This window comes from Schistocerca americana, chromosome 7 (genome assembly GCF_021461395.2).
Source record: "Schistocerca americana isolate TAMUIC-IGC-003095 chromosome 7, iqSchAmer2.1, whole genome shotgun sequence".
NCBI lineage: Eukaryota > Metazoa > Arthropoda > Insecta > Orthoptera > Acrididae > Schistocerca > Schistocerca americana.
In genome coordinates this window covers 263154956-263179458 of record NC_060125.1, presented here as the reverse complement: position 1 = coordinate 263179458, position 24503 = coordinate 263154956, and the positions used below count along the sequence as shown (strand labels likewise).

The 24503-nt window shown below is 43.0% G+C and overlaps 1 protein-coding gene and 1 pseudogene across 1 annotated transcript in view; one reads left to right on the top strand and one right to left on the bottom strand.

The window, feature by feature from the left end:
* The window catches only part of LOC124622863 (tetraspanin-2A), a 292273-nt gene that overhangs the window by 76742 nt on the left and 191028 nt on the right, over positions 1-24503 (top strand). The gene's annotated exons all lie outside the window — the stretch shown is intronic.
* LOC124623314 lies at positions 23867-23984 on the bottom strand (annotated as a pseudogene).

Genomic DNA, 24503 nt, shown 5'->3' with positions numbered 1-24503 from the left:
CAAAACACGGTTGCCGTAACTTTGTGCGTTGAGATTTTCGGCATAGCCTTGGATTTTAATGGTGGTGTCATATGACGCCACTCCATTGACTGACGTTTGGACTCTGTGGACATGTGAGAAAACCACGTCTCGTCCCCTGTGACAATATTCTCTGAAAACTGATCGTCTTCCAAAAAATCAAGAATATAAAACATTCTTTCGACTTTGTGTTTCTCAGTAAGCAGCCTGGGAACGCAACGTTGGCACAGTTAGCGAAATGGCACCTTTTCAAGGAAAATTTTGTGCAAAGGTTTGCTACCCACATTCGGAAATTCCAATGCTAAAGGTAAAATTACGAATCACCAGACTTCACGAATATTTTCGTCCACAATTTTTGACCAAATCTTCTGAGATCACTGATTCTCGTCCTGATCGAGATTCATCATGGACATTTTCCCATTAATCTTTGAAAGCCCTCACACACTTACTCCCTTCTCTGTCGCTCATCGCATTGGGACCATACACCTCACGTATCAGTCCATGAATTACCGCTGCTGCAACGTTCCTTGCTGCCAGAAACCGAATCATCGATCGTATTTCACAGTCGATGGGCTGATCAATTCTGTTAAACACCTGGAACTGATACTGTACACAGAACACTGCGCAAAGGCAATGCAAATGGCGTCTTTTGACGAATAAGGGATGCGGGGAGTAGATGCACAGGCGGCATCCAGTGTTTCAGTCTTAGCGTGATATTCGATTAGTCTGCAGCGATTCGGACATTTTTTTTCGGATAATCCTCATTTCTCGGGAAATGTTCAATGACTTCTAAACATAGATTAATTCCTCTTGTTTTTATGGAAGATGAGACATTTACCCGTCATTAGATGTCAGACTGAAGGCGGAAGTAGAAGATATAAGCGGAAGCTTCACGGTAAATGATAACAGCCAAACAGTTGCAGGATAAAGATTTATTAAAATCCTTGACCACCGTTTCGGTATATCCAAATATACCATCATCAGAAGTAAAATACACTGAAATCACATCCTGCAGTGGAGATACATAAAACAATCGTGCCAAAGGCGTCGTCAGTAGTTAAAACATCAAAAAAATTAAAATCTGGAAATAAGTGGAAGGATGTGGCTTTTCCTATGAGTGACGAAACCAACATTATCTACCGTATAGAATTCGGGCGTTTTTGTATGGAATAAAAAGGAATTCCTATGATATTATTTTACAATCAACATCTCACACTGCAGTACCCGCTTTAGTCACTGGTCATTGTCAAAGTAAAAGCACATGCTGCAGGAGGGGAGATAACTTTCGTTACGCAGTGGGTACTTAACTTCACCGCCGTAGGTGTTTGCTTTTAGTGTGACAATGACCACAAACACTACATGGTGAAATGCTTTGGTGTTTATTATTATAAGAAAATAAAATACACTGAGGTGGCAGAAGTCGTAGTATGGCGGTATGCACATTTGCAGATGGCGGTAGTATCGCGCACGCTAGGTATAAAAGGACAATGCGTTGGCAAAACTTTTTGCACTGATGTGATTCGTGTGAAAGGATTTTAGAGTGATTATGGCAGCACGACTTAAATTAACAGACTTTGAAAGCTGAGTGGTAGTTGGAGCTGCAAGCATGGAGCACTGCATTTCGTTAATCTTTAGGGAATTCAATATTTCTAGACCATGAGTGCAAGAGTGTGCCGAGAATAGCAAATTTCAGGCATTTACCTCTCGTCATACATCTCCGAAGATGTCCAACGTAGCTTTGGACGAAACGTCAGGGATAGAAGAGTTCCATGGACCACGGCCATACAACCCGGAAGAATTCTCGGCACCATTTACCTCTCACCAAGGACAACGCAGTGGTGAATGGCTTTCACGTAACGACCGAGGGCAGCGGCATTTGTATAGATTTGTTGGTGCTAACAGACAAGAAACACTGCATTAAATAACCCCAGAAATCAATGTGGGACGTACGAGACTGTATACGTTAGGATAGAGCGGCAAAATTTGCCGTTAATGGGCTACTGTAGCGGACGACCGATGTGAGTACCTTTGATAACTGTACGAAGTCGTCTGCAGCGCTCGTGACCCTAGACGACTGAAAAACCGTGACCTGGTCTGATGGGTCCCGATTTCAGTTGGTGAGAGCTGATAGTGGGGTTCGCGTGTGGCGCAGATCTCACGAACTCATGGACCCATGTTGTCAAAAAGGAACTGTGCAAGCTCGTGGTGGCTGCACAATTGTGTGGAAATGGTTGTGCTCGGTTGCTTGGAGACCATCTGTAGCCATTCATGAACTTAATTTTCATAGATAATAATAGAACTTTTATGGATGACAGTGCGCACCATGCCACCGGGTCACAACTGTTCGAGTTTGGGTTGAAGAACATTCTGGAAAAATCGAGCGAAGGATTTGACCACTCATAGCGCTCGACGCGAATCCCATTTAACATTCATTAGACATAATGGAGAGATCAGCTGGTGCACAAAATCCTGCACCGGCAACACTTTCACAGTTATGGACGGCTATAGAGGCAGCATGGCTCAATATATCTGCAGGGGCTTCCAGCGACGTGTTGAGTCATGCCACGAAGAGTTGCTGAACTGCGCCAGGCAAAAGGGGGTCCGACACGATATTAGTATGTATCCCACGACTTTTGTCACGTCAGTATAAGACAATCAACCAGTCATAAACCTCTATCTGCAATAATTATTTTCTTAATCAAAGGAATTAATCTTGTTGGCTGTCTCTGTATCAGCCTAATTCAACATCTGAGGAAAATTTTGGATGGCAAACGTTTTACGTTCAATTAGGTGTTAATGACAATCATAAACGGGTAACCTTCCAGGAGTGCAATCTACTCACTGGACCTATCAAGACGGTACTTCGAAAAATAAGTGCATTTTGCGTTAATGAAAAAATCTGTTGCTTAATTCCCGGCTTAGAAATTTTCACCTAGCGCTAGTGTTATTTGAATACATAGGTAGCACGAAACAGTGTTCACCGATGTGAGAGCTGTGCCCTTAAAGCTATATATGTATGACAATTTAAGTGATTATCATGTAAAGCTTGAGTTTCTCCCGGCGTATAAAATGGTCAAACGACTTACGGGAATGCAGCCAGGTGTCGGCTTCGACTTCGTGGACACTTCCTGTCGTTTCCGAGCCTGAAAGAAAATTTATATCCCCGGGTTGCCGGGTGTTCCCACCATGAACCATAATACGAGAATTGCAGAAAGACAACACTAGAGCGCATGTGCCCTCCCCCTCCCCACACATACCCTCACGCACACACGCGCTCTCCCTCTCTTTTTCTCTCTCTCTCTTTCTGTCTCTCTCTCTCTCTCTCTCTCTCTCTCTCTCACACACACACACACATGCTGGTTGTTTACGGTGTGTGCGTGCGTGCGTCCGTCTCTCTCTCTCTGTGTGTGTGTGTGTGTGTGTGTGTGTGTGTATGTAAGAACGTGTATTGTCTCTTTGCATATGCCGCATTATAGTTTGAAAAGACTTTCAGTAAGGCTTCAGATTATGTATTATGGTTTTTGGTCGGCTTATGCCAGCCTGCTGAGGGTCTACAATTCCTTGGGCCTAGGAAATGCCGGAGAGCTCATCTGTCGAAATATCGACAGTTATGGAAGATGCCACACGGCAGCGTTCCCATAAGTTATGTAACGGCTTACAGAATCGCGTTGTTGTAAGTGAATGTTAAAAGCACATACAACCTCTGCTGATGATATAACTATGATAGGAAGTGCTGGACATGATCTAAATGCGTCAAATTAAAAGGGCAAACGACGGTCAATGTTAGTGAGGAATGTAGAAGCGATGGCGGAAAAATGAGAATATAGCATGAATCGAGTTAAGGAGGGAGCGTTATCTTCTGTGGCAGATAGAAAGGATGTATGACGATGCGGATATGGAATGTGGTAGTAGGTTAATGTTTCGGCAGGAGAGTTCTTTGTAATTCAAACAATAGGTTCGGAGATACAGCAACACATGAGGAAGTTGAGTAAGCCAAATGCATCCAAAAAATGAGATTTGGGTACTATTTCCGCTAATATTTCAAGAGGTTTGTGAGAGTTGGAAATAGAATGGATAGTCAGCTCATCGTAGGAATATATACAGTCAGAGAATATTTGGTAGGTAGCACATCCCAACTGAGGCTTTATCAAATTTTCCTACTATTACCAATGTTTCGGTCTCGATGTATGATGCCAGACTTAAACGTTGTAGTCACAATTTACTGACGAATTCATAGTGAGATTCCATCCACTAGCGTATGCACTACATCTCATAAATGCATTCGGTCGGTCTCATTATTTAGTAACTAACGTACTGTACGCTGATTTCGCTCACGTTTGCATAGTAATTATTAAGCACTCCGTTTTCAGGCCACAAGGGGCCCATCGGCACCTTCCGACCGCCGTGTCATCCTCAGATTAGGAAGCGGATAGGAGGGGCGTGTGGTCAGCACACCGCTCTCCCGGTCGTTCTGATGGTTTTCTTTGACCGGAGCCGTTTCTATTCGGTCGAGTAGCTCCTCAGTTGGCATCACGAGGCTGAGTGCACCCATAAAAATAGCTACAGCTCATGGCGGTCCGAATGGTCACTCATCCAAGTGCCGGCCACGCCCGACAGCGCTTAACTTGGGTGATCTGATGGGAATCGGTGTATCCACTGCGGCAAGGTCATTGCCAGTAATTATTAAGCCTATTGAAAAATTAATGTATTAAAGGTGTGCTTCTTTTTTTCTGCAATTCTGTCAATATTGATGTGTCGTTGTGACTTTTAAATAGCTTAATTTGATGTAATTCTCAAATTGCAACACCTTCTAAACTTTTAACGCAAATAAAGGCCATAGCAGCATGGCCTTTTCTAAATATATTTCAGACCAAAAATTGACCCTGTTGGAACTCGAGTCGGAGGAGGCTTTTGTTAATCCTGACTTTTGAGTTGGTTGGTTGGTTTGGGGGAGGAGACCAGACAGCGTGGTCATCGGTCTCATCGGATTAGGGAAGGATGGGGAAGGAAGTCGGCCGTGCCCTTTCATAGGAACCATCCCGGCATTTGCCTGGATTGATTTAGGGAAATCACGGAAAACCACAATCAGGATGGCCGGACGCGGGATTGAACCGTCGTCCTTCCGAATGCGAGTCCAGTGTCTAACCACTGCACCACCTCGCTCGGTGACTTTTGAGTCTTGTGGTGACATCTGCATAGGTACTTTCATCACCTAACACGCTAACACGTATTTAATTATTGATAACCGGGACCTCAGATACCCATTTTCATACATTTAGTTTAAAAACGTTGTAACATTAGTAAATATTTCACAAAAATTTTCATCCCACATTTCCCCCTCTTGGGGTTTAATTTCGAAAGATACTTAAACGTTACTCTTTTCATGTCCAACCGAGAATCCAATAGAAATTTTCATAGACTTGGCTTCAAAAATTCTTTCATAATGAAATATTTCCCTAAAAACTTTCATCCCTTATTTTACCCGTTAAGGGATTGAATTCCCAAATGCAATGAGAGTTTTTTATATTTCTAAACGAAAATCAAAATGTAATATTTCATGGATTTGCTTCTGAATATGTTTTCGTAGTGAAATACACTTCTGGCCATTGAAATTGCTACACCAAGAAGAAATGCAGATGGGTATTCATTGTACAAATGTATTATACTAGAACTGACATGTGATAACACTTTCACGCAATTTGGGTGCATAGATCCTGAGAAATCAGTACCCAGAAATACCACCTCTGGCCGTAATAACGGCCTTGATACGCCTGGGCATTGAGTCAAACAGAGCTTAGATGGCGTGTACAGGTACAGCTCCCCATGGAGCTTAAACACTATATCACAGTTCATCAAGAGTAGTGACTGGCGTATTGTGACGAGCCAGTTGCTCGGGCACCATTGACCGGACGTTTTCAATTGGTGAGAGATCTGGAGAATGTGCTGGCCTGGGCAGCAGTCCAACATTTTCTGTATCCAGAAAGGCTCGTACAGGTTGGTTCAAATGGCTCTGAGCACTATGGGACTCAACTGCTGAGGTCATTAGTCCCCTAGAACTTAGAACTAGTTAAACCTAACTAACCTAAGGACATCACAAACATCCATGCCCGAGGCAGGATTCGAACCTGCGACCGTAGCGGTCTTGCGGTTCCAGACTGCAGCGCCTTTAACCGCACGGCCACTTCGGTCGGCGCTCGTACAGGACCTGCAACATGCATGCGGTGGTGCATTATCCTGCTGAAATGTAGGGTTTCGCAGGGATCGAATGAAGGGTAGAGGCACGGGTCGTAACACATCTGAAATGTAACGTCCACTGTTCAAAGTGCCGTCATTGCGAACAAGAGGTGACCGAGACGTGTAACCAATGGCACGCAATACCATCACGCCGGGTGATACGCCAGTATGGCGATGACGAATACACGCTTCCAGTGTGCGTTCACCGCGATGCCGCCAAACACGGATGCGACCATCATGATGCTGTAAAACGAACCAGGATTCATCCGAAAAAATGACGTTTTGCCATTCGTGCACCCAGGTTCGTCGTTGAGTACACCATTGCAGGCGCTCCTGTCTGAGATGCAGCGTCAAGGGTAACCGCAGCCATGCTTTCGTAGCTGATAGTCCATGCTGCTGCAAACATCGTCGAACTGTTCGTGCAGATGGTTGTTGTCTTGCAAAGGTCCCCATCTGTTGACTCAGGCATCGAGAAAAAAATGGTTCAAATGGCTCTGAGCACTATGGGACTCAACTGCTGAGGTCATTAGTCCCCTAGAACTTAGAACTAGTTAAACCTAACTAACCTAAGGACATCACAAACATCCATGCCCGAGGCAGGATTCGAACCTGCGACCGTAGCGGTCTTGCGGTTCCAGACTGCAGCGCCTTTAACCGCACGGCCACTAGGCCGGCTCAGGCATCGAGACGTGGTTGCACGATCCGTTACAGCAATGCGGATAAGATGCCTGTCATCTCGACTTCTAGTGATACGAGGCCGTTGGGATCCAGCAAGGCGTTCTGTATTACCCTCCTGAACCCACCGATTCCTTATTCTGCTAACAGTTATTGGATCTGGACCAACGCGAGCAGCAATGTCGCGATACGATAAACCGCAATCGCGATAGGCTACAATCCGACCTTTACCAAAGTCGGAAACGTGAAGGTACGCATTTTTCCTCCTTACACGGGGCATCACAACAGCGTTTCACCACGCAACGCCGGTCAACTGCTGTTTGTGTACGAGAAATCGGTTGCAAACTTTCCTCATGTCAGCAAGTTATAGTTGTCACCACGTTGTGTGAATGCTCTGAAAAACTAATCATTTGCATATCACGGCATCTTCTTCCTGTCGGTCAAATTCCGCGTCTGTAGCACGTCATCTTCGTGATGTAGTAATTTTAATCGCCAGTAGAGTAGTTTATAAGATTTTTCATCCCCTATTCATTCTCTTAGGTGTTCAGTTACCAAAACCCGGATATACCTACTATTTTTTTCATGTTCAACCGAGTAGTAAAATAGCAATTTTCATAGATGTAGCTTGAAAATGCCTTAGTACTTCTTTAAGCGGGGTAGGACGTCAAACGGGCCGACTTCGAGAAGGAGGGGTACCACAGGACGTTTTAATTTTCACTGTCTATACTTTTACAAATAAATTCATAAAACTTTGTCAGCATGGCCAGGAAGGATTCAGGATTCACACTCATAGCAGTGGAAGTTCAAAAACACGAAAAAATAATATTTTTTAAATGTGAAATTTCATGATTTTTTTCACTTACTGTTGGCTGCATTTGTTGCTGTACGTACACTTTTCTTCGTAAGTAAGAGAGATTCTTCGAAGAATTTTGCACAGCTTACAAACCATACTTACAGGTGTATGAAACTGTAGAATTTATTTAATCCATGGAAAAATAAATGGGCTGTTACGTTTTAAACTTCGTGTTTAGAGAAAACTCGAATTTTATAGTTAATTGTCGCAATTTTTATCACAGTTTTTAACAGATTTGGGAAATTCTAGTTTCATTCACCTGTAAGTATGGTTTGTATGCTGTGCAAAATTCATCGAAGAATCTCTCTTACTTATGAAGAAAAGTGTACCCACAGCAATAAATGCAGCCAATACCAAGTGAAAAAATGATGAAATTTAACATGTAAAAAAAATTGTTTTGTTACGTTTTCGAACTTTCTCTGCTATGAGTGTGAATCCTGAATCCTTCCTGGTCATCCTAACAAAGTTTTATGAATTTATTTGTAAAAGTATAGACGGTGTATATTAAAATGTCCTGTGGTGCCTCTCTTGCTCCAAGTCGGCCCTTTCACGTCCTACCCCCCTTAATAATGATTTGTTTTCAAGAAAATTTTCACCCAATATTTCAATCCCCTTAGGGTTTGAATTTTAAGAACTATGAAACATCTAGTTTCTTATTTCTAACCGAGAAGTGAAATACCAATTTTGTGGTTCTAGTTTAAAAATTTATGGCGATATACTTTCGAAAAACTTTCCACTCGCTATATCACCCCTTTAGGAAAGGAACTTCAAAAAATCTCTTCTTTAACCTGCCTACAGTATACGATCAACTGTCTCTCTAAGTTTCAAGTTTATCTCCTTACTGGTTGTACTGGGTGATAATGAGTCAGTGAATCATTCAGGAAATTTCCTTTAAGTAAACAGGATGATGGCGAACATAGATTTGATCTCTAGTTTGTCGTACACCGACCTCAAGCAGAGCTTTAAAAAACTGGGTAAATAAGTAGTACACCGAGCACTTTCGAAAAAACCGCGACGACACTACGGAAACTTTGCACAGCGGGTGAAACTACATTTTTGGACGGGGTTCCAACCGTAAATACGCTAAACATCGTCATTGTAGTTTTAGATGCAATGTATTTCTGCCTAACAATCCAAGTTGCATAATAAAACAAAAATGATTGCAAGAAACATCATCTACAGGCGGTATGAGTTTTGCTTTTAGCTCATTAACAGAAATTTATATATGGCGTGTAATTCTATTTCCACATTACCGTTGACAGAGGGATGAATAGTGCCATTGCTGCACATTTTTTGTCCCATGCCTTCATTAAAACAAGCCTCACACAGTTTTGTCATCGTACATCTGCAAGCCGACAGAAGTACAAAAGAATAGCGAGCACCGCGCCTCATCAATCACGACTTTTGTTGTTCTGTTTACGAGACACGGCCCAAAGCTTCCCTGAAAAACCTTCCCCGGAAAAGCCAATACTGTAATTTCTGTCAGGCTGTGCAGTGAAGTTCTGATACATCTCACCGAATCAGTGCAATTCTTTCCCGGCGTAAATTATTTCAGTTCGTTTCACAAGTGTTCAATACGTGGATATCAAATCAGTAGTTATTATTAAATACACAGACAGCTCAATGGCAAAGCTGTTCAAGAGAAGTTAAAAATGTTTCGCACGAAATATCTCCCCGAGAGAGGTGGCTGAGTGGTCAGAATTGTATACATTCGCCATTCGGGTTTCAAGTCGCCAACCCGCTACTTTGATTTAGGTCTTACGTATTGTCTCTAATCGATTGAGGCAAAATAATTGTCGATGTCTACAGGGTTTACGCAACTAATTCCAAATTGCTTCACAGCATAGTGTTGTTTCCAACACTTACGTAGTACGAATAAAGAAGAATACTGAATATGCGAAATTTGTTAACTTTGAACAAAAATTTCAAGATTAAGAAGACTTTTCTGAAAGTACTTGCCTGGAATGTGTTCTTATATGAAAGGGTCACGTGGACTGTAAACACTAGGGCCAAGAGGAAATTGTATTCAAGCCGTAGTGGTGCAACAGAAATCTGCAATTACATTAGTTAGTCGAGCAACTAATGAAGAAGTATTGAAGCAAATAGCGGAGAAAAGATATTCATGGTACAACTTGACTGAACGATTTGATAATGGAGGGAAGCGTAGAAGATAGAAACTGCAGAGAAAGACCAGGGCTAGACCACAAGAAGCGATTCAACTGGACGTAGACTACAGTAGTTAAATAGAGATGAAAAGATGTGCGCAGCGTAGACTATTATAGAGAGCTGAACCAAACCGGTCTTCGGACTGAACACCATAATATAATCATCGTCACTATCGTCATCTTCAGCAACAACAGCTATAGTAACAACTTCCATAGACTACAACACAACGCATTCAATAAAGAAATTACGCATTACCTATAGGAGAGAAACAGTTTCCTCGTCTACATAGGGTATGTGAGTAGGTAATGAATATCCATATGTCACTCTCAGGACGTTAACGTAGCTCATCCTTGTACTTCCACTACAATAAAACTGCAATAAAAACATCACCTCCTCAGTACCTATTACGTTATCGTATGGTTTTTTTTCCTAGGACAATGTACTTCTTGCTCTAAGACAAACAGTTCTTACACAATTCTCTACCAAATCATCTTGTGACAATTGTGTAACATCACGACACTCATTGCTGTCTAAATTTCTGTCAATTCACTCCGCAGGATGTCGCAGGGCTACGGCCCAACATATGCAGTGAATCCGATGTGAATCGAATGAACCTTCTCGTTATGCTGATCGCCCCCCTCCGATCAGATGTATTTGATAAAATTCAGGGAAAGGAAACGAACTGAAAGGTACTGGCCCTCCAAGTGAGTCGTGACTGTGGTCTTTGTTGAAATTAATAATGACAATGGGAATACAGAGCTTCATATCTAAATAATGAATGGAAAGATCGTTTGCTTAGACCATAGTTTATTACAAATTGTCCCACAGCGGAAGCAGCACATAATAGACTACTGTAATTATTAACTCTCTCAGAAAATTAATACAGCTGACAGAAACTAACGAGCAAGGTCCACAAGGAAGGGAAGAAAATAAATAACTCGCTGTTTAGTTTAAAGGTACAGGCACATGTTTCCAAACTGTTCATGATTATTGCATCAGTCTGTTAAGATGAATGAAGTTATATGCCTGAAAGTCAAGTAAGCGAGTCATGAGCAAGCCATTAACTACCAAAGTGTCATTTAAGAAAAAATGGTTCAAATGGGTCTGAGCACTATGGGACTTAACAGCTGAGGTCATCAGTCCCCCAGAACTTAGAACTACTTTAACCTAACTAACCTAAGGACATCACACACATCCATGCCCGAGGCAGGATTCGAACCTGCGACCGTAGCGGATGCGCGGTTCCAGACTGAAGCGCCTAGAACCACTTGGCCACACCGGCCGGCTGTCATTTAAGAACGAGAGCTTCTGATTACTTTAAAATCCGAGAAAACTCGTGCTTCCTCCTCTTCAAAAAGTGACAACTGTTCTCCCAGCCCGCCAAATTTTTTTTACACCATCCAGTCAAACATGTGCTCCGTTTTTCACGTCATATCTGGGGTCAGTAACTCTAGAATCTAGGCGAGAGTGTGTCACGGCGGTAAAATTCAGAAGTGGGCCTAATGAATGTTAGATTGCACCCCCACATTCTCCACAAGATCTCATGTGCAGCCCAAGCAACTGCCAAGATTCTCTGGAAAACGTCCACTTTGTTCACGACCGTGACACTTTGCACGACAGCGGGCGAACGATCAGCGGCCGCTGGGAGTGTTCTACAGTGAGATGGTGGCTCGTCTGTCTGAAGGTCACCTAACAGCTTCCAAAGACCTCTCCCCACAACAGAAAAAGCTCGAGATCACCGACGTGGCCACGACTCAGCAAATACACCACCAAAATACCACATGCAAACCCAGAACATGAACGAAAGAAAAATATTTTATTAGATGGAAGTTGTAACCTCTGCTGTCATTATGTGTTTTTAGATACGATGTCTGTTTTGTTGGACATGTCTGACAGAACAGACATCACTAGTGTTACAGAAGCCGTATAGAATGCATTATTAAGAAGAATCAAGACTTAAGTCGCCTACAGGTATTGAATTAAATAAATGGTGAAGGCTGAAAATTTGTGCAGACCAGGACTCGAAATCGAATGCTCCGCTTCCCTTCAATGGTTGCTTTAACCACCTCGACCATTCCAACACGCTTTCAACCCCTCTCAAATTCTCAACCTGTCGCGCGCAAATAACACCCCCATCCAGTGTCTCCACTACTCTCGGCATTCGCTAAGTCCCGACAGGGAATGGAAGTTATGTAGCATCTGCTCTGAAAGTAGCTACAGCCGTCCTTGCTCATGCGTGTACAGTTAAGTGGTGTCTGTTTTGTTAGACTTTCACGTGTCAGGTTGAGAAATTGAATCAGATGGAAGCGTGCTCGGATGCCGAGGTGGTTAAAGCAACTACTCTAGAAAGCGAGCAACTGGATCTCTCTTATGGTGCGGCACAAACTTTCTTCCTCTACCAAAGACTTAATTGAATGCCCGCAGACGGCTTAAGTCCGAATTCGTCTTAATAATGTATTCTATGAGGCCATTGCAGTGCTAGTTGTGTCTGTTTTGTCGCATGTGTGTATATACATAAGGGACAACGGCTCTAGGTGCAACGTATGTTTTGAAGCCCTGCAGGACTTAGCGAATGCTACGACTAGTGGGGCTAATGGATTGGGGCGCTATTTGCGCATCACAGGTTGAGAAATGAGTCGGACAGGCTTCCAGATGGCCAAGGCAACTAAGGTTACCGTTGTAGATACATCTGGATTCGAGTCCCACCCCAGCACAAATTTTCAACCTTCACCATTGATTTATTTCAATGCTAGTACACGGCTAAAGCTTTGATTTCTCTTAATAGTCATGTATATTTCATTTGAATAACAAAAACCACATTATGTGAACACGAACAAGGAAAAAAATCGTTTTGTAAGTTGATTGAATAACTAGTACACATACTTAAAAACGAAATAAACAGGCTGGTTTAAGCCTGACACGCTTCAGCTTTCCGTCAGTCTTTTCTCTCAGTCCTTTAAACTAGGTGACACATTATTTCAGACTCTGAACTCTCATTTGGCAAAGAACAGGATTCGAATTAAAGACTATTTGCATTTAAGTTTTCTTTTGTTGAGTATAATTACTTCAGGACCATGAAGTGATGATTACATTGAAAAAACATGGTGGATATGCTCTACAACAATTTTCTTGCTTGAAAAATAGTGTTGTCCTCACTGTTGATGTGATACTTCTGTTTCTCTTCCCTTCCTTTTCTCAGTTAAGATTTAGAGGAGTATACTTTAGGTCAATAATATATTTATTCAGCATTACTGGATTAAACTGCAAAAAACATAGAACCGCTTTTCTCGCAAATGCGTCTCACAAAATGTTGATAGATTTATAATTACTTTAGTGTATAAAGCAACCAGTAAAATAGTCACGCATAGCAGCTGCAGACACCAGCTATGTAGCTCAGTTAAAAATACTCTCGCGTGGTAGGACAATTCTGTATTTAAAATTACAAGAAAGGGTCACTGATTACCTGGACTTATTTTAGCGTTATTTCTACTTTCACCTTACAGCCATATCATGAAAACTAATCATGGATCATCCCCCAATATGGCAGCCTGACAATGATAGCTAACAACAAATTCACTGTAAATGAAGTGATACGTAATCTGTAATCACATACCGAACCCTGGTCTGGTGCCATCCGTTTGATGTGGTTGATAGCGCCACTGTTTGGTGTGCTAAGGGTTGCTTGCTGAAACCTAACCAACAGCAGGTGCCTGTTATTTTGTAATTATCAGTTCTGGAAGGTTCTTAAATACCTTATGTTGAAATGTTTGTGTATCTGGAATATTCTATGACTGCCTAAATACTAGCTTCTTGTGATTTTGAGTGATTGTATAAATAATGGCATTCTCCATCCAGGGGGACAGTTCTGCACTAACTGATCGTTGGTGCTCTTAATAAACATGTGTTCAATGCTAAGTGTTGTGTTCCATTGACCCCGGATTTGGACTTGAGTTTGACTGGGACGCGATAACATTAAACACGTTATTGGTACAAAACTTACACAATACCAAATTGATTGGTTGGTTGGTTTGGGGAAGGAGACCAGACGGCGTGGTCATCGGTCTCATCGGATTAGGGAAGGATGGGGAAGGAAGTCGGCCGTGCCCTTTAAGAGGAACCATCCCGGCATTTGCCTGGAGCGATTTAGGGAAATCACGGAAAACCTAAGTCAGGATGGCCGGACGCGGGTTTGAACCGTCGTCCTCCCGAATGCGAGTCCAGTATCTAACCACTGCGCCACCCCGCTCGGTACCAAATTGATTATAACTTGCGAAATAACATAATGTTCGCTCAGAAAAATAAGTATATCATACGTTAGAGTAAGAAAACAAATAACTAAGAATCACTGAACGTTGCGTGGAATCAAACTCCGCAGTGAGGTATTGAGAAATTTAGAACAAAGCAGTAATTCTTTTAAAATTCTTTAAGAACTGTACTGAACATGACTGTAATTTCACAAGAGCTTAGTGTGATACTAACTGAATGAATGGGGATTTATTTTGAATAATGCCAAAAAAGGAAATCTAGAAGAAAATGGATGGAATATATGGTGAAAACTATTAACGAGTAGCAGTCATTTCACGGAACCCACGCGAGTGTTCTGGGTGGTTTGCAGGGGCCGAGGTACGAAGAGAGTAGATACGTTGAAAGGTTTAAGAGACTGGGCTGCAGTTTTTAGCTGATTAAGCTTGATATGCACACACATCTGACTAATGTTGAATACACAAACATTTGACTGATTCTGATTACAAAATCACATCTGACTAAGATTAATTATTTAAGCACATGTGGGTAAAGTCGAATATAGAAAAGCTGAAAGAAAGCGGAGCTGCTCTATAATCAGTAACCAGTAACCGTGCAAAGGACTAACTTGATCCTGATAGTGTAGTTACCAAAAATTTCACGTCTTCTAGTGCAGTTCACCTACTGCTAATTCACCGGAAGTAATAACTTAATGTTAATAGCTAAGGTCTGCTTTCAGGAAATAAGAATCGAAGCTCTGCGCATAGGTGGGATGTGATAAAAACGTAGGAATGAAATACAATAGGTGTACATTACAATTTATACTTTAAATACAGGGTGATCAAAAAGTCAGTATAAATTTGAAAATTGAATAAATCACGGAATAATGTAGATAGAGAGGTAAAAATTGACGCACATGCTCGGAATGGCATGGGGTTTTATTAGAACCAAAAAAATACAAACGTTCAAAAAATGTCCTACAGATGGCGCTTCATCTGATCAGAATAGCGTAACAAAGTAAGACAAAGCAAAGATGATCTTATTTAGAGGAAATGCTCAAAATGTCCACCATCATTCCTCAACAATAGCTTTAGTCGAGGAATAATGTTGCGAACAGCACTGTAAAGCATGTCCGGGGTTATGGTGAGGCATTGGCGTCCGATATTGTCTTTCAGCATCCCTAGAGATGTCGGTCGATCACGATACACTTACGACTTCAGGTAACTCCAAAGCCAATAATCGCACGGACTGAGGTCTGGGGACCTGGGAGGCCAAGCACACGATCATCACCAAACGACGCGCGCTAGAGATCTTTCACGCATCTAGCAATACATTTTTTTGGTTCTAATAAAACCCCATGTCATTCCAAGCATGTGTGTCAATTTTCATCTCTCTATCGATATTATTCCGTGATTTATTAAGTTTTCAAATTTATACTTTGATCACCCTGTACTTAAAACTAGAGGCATACAAGTTCATCACATCTAACACATTGTTTGTCCTAGGACAATGTATTTTGAAACGAGGGAAATCTCTAACGAATATCATGAATATTTTAACTTAAAGTGCATGTTCAACAACAGAATTTACATGATAAATAATATACAGGTAATAATGCTATAAGGGAAACATCAGACAATGTCGTACACCACATTTAGTTTAAAGTAAGTATTTATTGTTTTTATTAGCAATGAAATAAAGCTGTCAAGTGTACCCTGGGCGTCAAGAAATGATGGCTGATTCTTTCACACCAGAAAGATCCATATAGGCCTTTTTTAGGACCACGGCTAAAAACTGTGTTTATGTAGCCTATGTTTCTGACAAGAGAATAATAATCAGTGAAATTATAAATTACACGTAAAATTTAGATGTAGTTTGAAGCGCATGTTGGGTGATGCCGAAGTGTATAAAGGTGTGGGTTATGAGCTACAGACGTTCCAGTCTGCAGGAATCACTTGTCGCCTTTGTGCAAGTAATTGATACTTTGCGAACGAAAGTTAGTAGTTTACTAGAACTGCATCAGAAGTACTAAGAATAGACTCACAAGTGGTAACGGGAGACAGTGCTATAAATGTCGTTTGTCATGTAACGTTGTTGTCTCTATCATTGTTTAGGAAGGTAATACCAGCAATTTTCAGAGCCACTCATGTGACTGTGGACAGTACAACGCATTATTCTACATGTTTGTTTCTGATAGATGGTAACCATTACTTTTCGGTTACCCATGCGGAATGGTATCTGCGCAGTCCAGACTACACACTTCCAAGGTGTGTTAAGAGAATTTAGAAAAACCAGGTGAATGGCAATAAATGTATAACTGGAAGTTCATTTAACGAATGACATGAAACAGAGAGCTGAAGGCCTGTTGTATTCGCAAAAATACAAGCAGTCAATACGGAAAAATTCAGAAAAAAATTCCAATAAGTTATTTCTATTCGCTGTCGTTTAACGGTCTCCGCGCTCACGCTTTCACTATCGACGTTCCTTTTGTCAACATTTGCATCAGAAAAAGGCCCACGTTTCGTTCCAAATTGGCCGCTTTCATTGTCGAATCTTTGGCGACGACGAAAATGCGCGTCCGACGTCAATCGCCCGACCCCGCGCGCGTGCCGTTTTGCATATTTGCTAAAGCGCCGTGTTCCTCATCTGCGAATTCCTTAAATACGATTTTTCGCCAGCATCCGTGAAAAAAGGCTTAACTGCGAGAATTCTGAATAACTACCTCGGGTCCGGAATAAAGAATCGCATCAATCGGGGAGGACCGCTGACAGAATATGTAATGTTGCCTCCGCATAACCCGAAAGATCAACGAAGAGGGGAAGCGGCCAAGTTTGTATTCAAAGCAGACGCGGGCCTGTGGTGCATCTCGACTTTGGCCAGGGATGTGAGGAAAACCAGCGCCACACGGAACACACGCACACACACACACACACACACACACACACACACACACATACACTGTAGAAGTCCCGCCTGGCAAGCACTGGCGAAAGGAAAAAGTTTCGCCACTGCCAACTCATCCCTCGGCTGCATTCATACCGTATTCGTAAAAGACCACAGATGCAGCGCGGTTTCTGCTCATCCTCGAAATGCCTCGAGACTCGTAATGGTAATAGTTGCCAACATTGCGGGTTATGTGTTTCATTTAATACAAAATTAAGGTCGTGCAAGACAGCACTGTAGAACTATTTTCTGGATGATACATTTTTCCTATTGACAATCGTAAACATCAGTTGTAGGGATTATCTCCTAGAAAACTATTAGAGTTCCAGCATATCAAGTGGCTATTGCTTTTATTTATTTCATTCTGCTTTAGAATTTTTAAATTCCATCTCAGATACTTTTAGTAATTTTGTTATACTTCTCTTAATAATGTTGCAAATTACAAAATACAAATAAATCTAGATTCTCCGGGAAATTACACTACTGACCATTAAAATTGCTACACCACGAAGATGACGTGCTACAGACGCGAAATTTAACCGACAGGAAGAAGATGCTGTGATATGCAAATGATTAGCTTTTCAGAACATTCACACAAGGTTGGTGCCGGTGGCGACACCTACAACGTGCTCACATGAGAAAAGTTTCCAACCGATTTCTCGTACACAAATAGCAGTTGATCAGCGTTGCGTGATCAAACGTTATTGTGATGCCTCGTGTATAGAGGAGAAATGCGTACCATCGCGTTTCCTATTTTGATAAAGGTTGGATTGTAGCCTATCGCGATTGCACTTTATCGTATCGCGGCATTACTGCTCGCTTTGGTCGATATCCAATGACTGTTAGCAGAATACGGAATCGGTCGGTTCAGGAGGGTAATACGGAACGCCGTGCTGGATCCCAACGGCCTCGTATCACTAGCAGTCGAGATGACAGGCATCTTTTCCGCATGGCTGTAACGGATCGTACAGCCACGTCTCGATCCCTGAGTCAACAGATGGGGACGTTTGCAAGACAACAACCATCTGAACGAGCAGTTCGACGACGTTTGCAGCAGAATGGACTGTCAGCTCGGAGATCATGGCGCTGCATCACAGATAGGAACGCCTGCGATGGTGTACTTTCTGGATACAAAAATGTTTGAATGCTACCCTGGCCAGCGCATTCTCCAGATCTCTCACCAATTGAAAACGTCTGGTCAATGGTGGCCGAGGAACTGGCTCGTCACAATACGCCAGTCACTACTCTTGATGAACTGTGGTATCGTGCTGAAGCTGCATGGGCAACTGTACCTGTACACGCCATCCAGGCTCTGACTCAATGCCCAGGCGTATCAAGGCCGTTATTACGGCCAGAGGCGGTTGTTGTGGGTACTGATTTCTCAGGATCTATGCACCCAAATGCGTGCAAATGTAATCACATGTCAGTTCTAGTATAATATATTTGTCCAATGAATATCCGTTTATCATCTGCATTTCTTCCTGATGTAGCAATTTTAATGGCCAGTAGTGTATTTGTCACGCTTGACGCTTTGTTGCACTATAGATGGCGTGGAATTGGTACCAGGCAGTCACGTGACGCCTCACCATGGTAGCGAATTAGTGAGTCTGTGCCACTTTGTTGTGAACAATCAATGCAGCAATATAGGCCGACGTGGAGACGTGACATGCGGGCACAAAAGGAGCTATCGTGCGGCAGGTGCCCAAGACCACACCGTGAGTAAAGTTGTCTGATTTGTCGCCATACAGGGTCATATTGAAACATGTGGTTGTGGGTCCACAAACGATTATACTGCCACGAGGAAAGAACGGTAGCAATGCATATTTATTGTGCTATGGGCATACACAGCGCACGACGCGTAACAACAACGTAACTCGTAGTAATTGCTCAAAGTGAAGACCGCCAGTCTCAATGCATGCATGGCATTGACGCATGAAGTTCTGCCGCAATCTTTCGAATATTCGTTGGGTCTGTTGTACCAGGAGACTGGCAGCTTGGATCCTAGCAGACAAATCTTCGACCGTTTCTGTGGAGGTTTTAGACAGCAACGTCTTGACGTAACCGCAGAGGAAAATGTCTAGATCTGGCGATCGCACTGGCCATGGAACACGATCTCCTCTTCCAGCCAAACCATGAAGCCACGTCCTGGTCAGATGTTCGCGGACATTATCATCGAGGTGGAACAGTGCACCGTCATCTTGAAAACACATCCTTAAGCGGACAATAAGAGTACAGTCTCCAAGAAAGTACGCAAGAAATGTGATACCACATCTCGCAGGAACATCAGGCAGCACGGACCAGTCAAACGGGTAGGCAGCAAATAAGATCCTATTAGGCAGTCTTCGACAAAGGCCACCCGTATGTCGTCAGAGAACTGCTGACTGCCGCGCGGGATTAGCCGATCGGTCTGGGGTGCTGCAGTCATGGATTGTGCGGCTGATCCCGGCGGATGTTCGAGTGCTCCCTCGGTCATGGGTGTGTGTGTTTGTCCTTAGGATAATTTAGGTTAAGTAGTGTGTAAGCTTAGGGACTGATGACCTTAGCAGTTGGGTCCCATAAGATGTCACATACATTTGAACATTTATTTCAACATTCTTCGTGACCAAGTATAACTATTCTTCTACACCCTGTCAGGTGATCGTTACACTTCAGTGAGTGATATTTGATTGTTTTTCTGCTCAGTTCTTGACTATTTCTGAGGAGAGTACAAGGCTTGCTAACTCAGGGGAAGCCATTAAATCATTGTGATAAATACGAGAAGGCCCACTGTCATATATTTACTAGTACATTCTGAAGATTATGGCTGTTGGAAGCCAGTAAGAAAATCAGGGACATATTGCTGAGAGCAGACACATGTGTTACCATCTGGGATACCGGAGGTGAACAGTAACGCTAGAGACCTACGAATGCAGAGGCTTCGAGAAGCTGTCCCAGGGGAGAACCTTCGCTTCAGAGAATTAACTGGTAACTCCGTCCACCACACAGACGTTATTGTAAGGCGTCACAGTAGAAAATACGCACAAGGGGACGATGCGCTTGATACTTGCCCCTGAGAATCGCAACGTCAGTGGTTAGAGTGCTAAAACAGAGGCGTCAGGTGTGATCAAGTGACGCAAAACACTGTTGTTGGTAGCCTTAATAGGGAGCGCAGCGACTATTGTCTTTCAGCTGAACGCTGTTACTATCAAACATGAAGTTTGTTAATGAAAAGGACAGACACTGATCATCTATGGGGTAGAAGAAGGGAAGAAATCTGAATGTAGTTGGCCGGAGGCACTTCAGAAGTGGACAGTCACTTGTCGGATTGGCTGAAGCCTGTAACGTGCCAATGGATTATTCGCCCGACTACAGGGAAGGAGAAATAGTGCACTGCCACAATCCTTTAAAAACCCAACTTTTTAAATTCAGACAGATTTCTCAGTCAGATGTTTGGGGTGATAACTGCGTGTCGCCTCGGGTAAGCTACAATAAGACTTGAAGCGCTGCTCTCAAAGTTCACACTTTACAGTGCTGCTATCGACTGCTATTTCTGTCAGCTCTCACCCACTGGACTCAAACACTGACTTCTGTCATGCGACCATTTGCATCTTTTGCTTTTTCTAATGTTTAGAATTAGCCTTCGGTGTAGCAATTGCTCTGATCGCAAATAAATAATGTTAACCGGAGCCCTGTCACGGCTTCTGCTTGGAATCTCATTGACTGGATCAGAACTGCCTCCAGTAATGAGTCCCACTCCCAGCTGCACTCCGATGACCAGTGCAGATGCGTGTGGAGATGCCCCGAGCAATGTTGGGATACCAAGCTAACTGTCACCAGTCATGCAACCCGACAGCCAGGATTGGTGGTCTGGGGTGCCGAGTCTCCCATGGCACAACCCCTTTGGTTGTCATCCACTGCACCGTTACAACACACGGTGCATCAACGTTATTCTGTGCCCCGTTTTGTTGCCCTTAATGACTTTCTATTCTGGGCTTACATTTCAGCAAGATAATGCTCACTCGCACATGGCAAGAATTTCTACTGCTTGTCTTCGTGACTGCCAAACCCCCTCTTGGCCATCCAGATCGCCGGATCCCTTCCCAATGGAGGAATTCTGGAGCGTTATAGGCAGAGCTCTCCAATTGTCTCGGGATTTTGACGATCTAACGCTGCAATTGGTCGGACCCTGGCAACCGACAACTCTATCAATCAATGCCAAGCCGAGTTTCGAACAATGCGCTGCAGTTCTGCTCAGTTGGTATAAAGTCTTTGCCTCGAACGAAACATCTAATTTTTCTGAAATTATGTCAATTGTTTTGTCTGTACATGTACATCACATCTACCAACTTCCATCCCACCTGGATTATTCCTTCTTGTGAGCCTTTTTTGTTGGTCTTAGAATGTACATAATAGTATCATGATGTGTCATTATGATTCATGATGTACGAGCATTGCAATGGGCTCGTCTTAGATCGCAAATAAGATTAAAGGGAGAAAGAAGTAAAGATGAGCACCATGGGAATATTTCAATCTTCACAATAACAATCATGTGTAGCACGGCGGGAATGTAGAGTCGACTAGGGGGCGGTTGCTGAGGGAGGAGGACGTGGCAGGGGGTAGGGCAGATAGTCTTCCAGAGAGATGTTGCCGTGAATGTGAACCAGGATGATTATATGATTTATCCCTTGCAGAGGTTATCATCTAGTAATTTTTTGAAAGTGGATTTTTATTCGCCGTATTTTTTACATTTGATAGGATATCTCCTCACTGCTGCCTTCGCTCAGCACAATAAAAATGTGTTTATTGGAGTAAAACAAGTAAAAATGATTTATTAGGTCTGACGTACTTGGACATGTATTGAAACTACGAGATAGTGCGCTGATAATGGCTAGGCACTAGCCGAAATCTAGATTTGCTTTCGTAAGGACTGACGGTAAATAGTTTAGACAAGAAGAGAATAGAAGCTTTCGAAATGTGGCGCCACAGAAGGATGCTGAAGATTAGATGGGTAGATGACATAACTAATGAGGAGGTACTGAATAGAATTGGACAGAAGAGAAATTTGTGGCACAAGTTGACTAGAAGAAAGGATCGGTTGGTAGGACATATTCTGAGGCATCAAGGGATCACCAATTTAGTACTGGAGGGCAACGTGGAGGGTAAAAATCGTAGAGGGAAACCAAGAGACGAATACACTAAACAGATTCAGAAGGATGTAGGTTGCAGTAGGTACTGGTAGACGAAGAAGCTTGCACAGGATGTAGTAGCATGGACAGCTGCAACAGACCAGTCTCTGGACTAAAGACCACAACAACAACAACAACAACAACAAGGACTGAAAGAAAAGGACGACTGATTGCTGTGCTCCATCACTATTGAAAATATCACAGTCATTGAGTTCATTTCACATTCCTAAAGGAAGGTAATTTGTTGAAACATACACTGAAGATCACGCACGAAACATACAGTGCGTTTGGCGTGTAAGTAGACATATTGTGATCGTTGGTGCCTGAATATGTACTCACCTCCGTGTGTTAGTTCATTTTTCTTCCCAGAAACACATTACATAATTTACGACCTGATGTCTTCTTCACGTTCATAACTCCACCACAAATAGCCTAAATATAGCACATTTCTCTACTGTAGTTATTTGTCCCACATATCACTGTATCAAAGGAATAACCAGAGTGGAAATAATGGGGCGTGCAGCGATGGAGAATAGTGACCAGACGGCTCACCCCATGAAGAACTGGTCACATGTTGGCGCTGCCGTGGTGACACACCCATACTGACAACGACTGAATAACTAATCTCGGGTCTTAATAAGGAGGAGACGATACCGGTTTTATAACTTTTCCCTTCAAATTTTTCCACTGAGCTGGTCCTGCACCACACGGCTCTGGATAGTCACTCAGTGTGGGTTACCTGAAAGGACGTATCCCCTAATCCTACCTTGTCCAAACCAAGGGTGAGCACCTTCCACAGTCATCAAGACATGGAGGCACCTTGCGAAGTATACCCGTGTCACCAGGCAATCGGGGCTCTTAATATCCCTTCAACTAACGGCCAAAATTGGCGTCATTTTCACCGCGTCAGCCGTAGTGGCCGTGCGGTTCTAGGCGCTACAGTCTGGAACCGAGCGACCGCTACGGTCGCAGGTTCGAATCCTGCCTCGGGCATGGATGTGTGTGATGTCCTTAGGTTAGCTACGTTTAATTTGTTCTAAGTTCTAGGCGACTGATGACCTCAGAAGTTAAGTCGCATAATGCTCAGAGCCATTTGAACCATTTTTTCACCGCGTCAACTGTCGAGGCAGCTTTCCCGCTCTCCTTTCCAACATTCCTGTTGATTTAATTAAATGCGTTGTCGATGCCATATTTCATGGGAAGAAGGTAAAAGCGGGTGATAATTTACTGAGTTGACTAGCTGTTGTGGTAGTTTACAGTTATTATGTGTGATTGGCCTGTTAATGATTGATACACCAGGATTAGCTATGTTTAGTTAGTTATTTGCCATAAAGACGTGTATCACCTCTTAATTCCTCCAATTGGCAGTACTGTATTAATGTTTATACAGAAAGAGACCCAACGGTACCTACCGGCCGCCGTGCTATCCTCAGCCCATAGGCGTAACTGAATGCAGATATTGAGGGACATGTGGTCAGTACATCGCTCTCCCAGCCGTATGTTAGTTCGGAGCCTCTACTTCGCAATCAAGTAGCTCCACAATTTGTCTCACAAGGGAGTGCGCCCCGTTTGCCAACAGCGCTCGGCAGACCGGATGGTCACCCATCCAAGTGCCAGCCCAGTTCAACAGAGCTTAACTTCGGTGATCTGACGGGAACCGGTGTTACCACTGCGGCAAGACCGTTGGCAAGGAGTAGATAAAAATATAGAAACAACAAAAACGTGTCACATTACCATCCCTAATACAGCACAGGAAAATCGTTGATATTCAAAACGGCTTTCAGATGTCTCCGAATGAGTAAATACAGATCGAGAAGGGTTTTCAGGGAATCTTATGCTATTCTTCCTGCAAAACAGTGGCGACTTAGTAGTGATGATGGGAGTGGATATCGATCAAGCACCCTTCTCTCTGAAGAGCACAAACGCTCAATAATATTAGATCTAGTGAGTATGGTGACAAGACAAGATGCAAAAATTTATTCTCGAGTAAAGAACCAGTCCTGGACGATGCGAGCTGTCGTCTTAGAACACATAATCTTTGGCGCACAATTATTGTACGTGGGGTGGACTTGGGCAGCCAAAATGGTTACATAAATCTTAACAGTAATGTGGCCTTATAGTGCGACCATGAGGTCCATGGAAAACCACGAAATGGCGTCCAAATTATTACTGAACCACCTCCGTATTTCGATCTTGGCGGCAAGCAG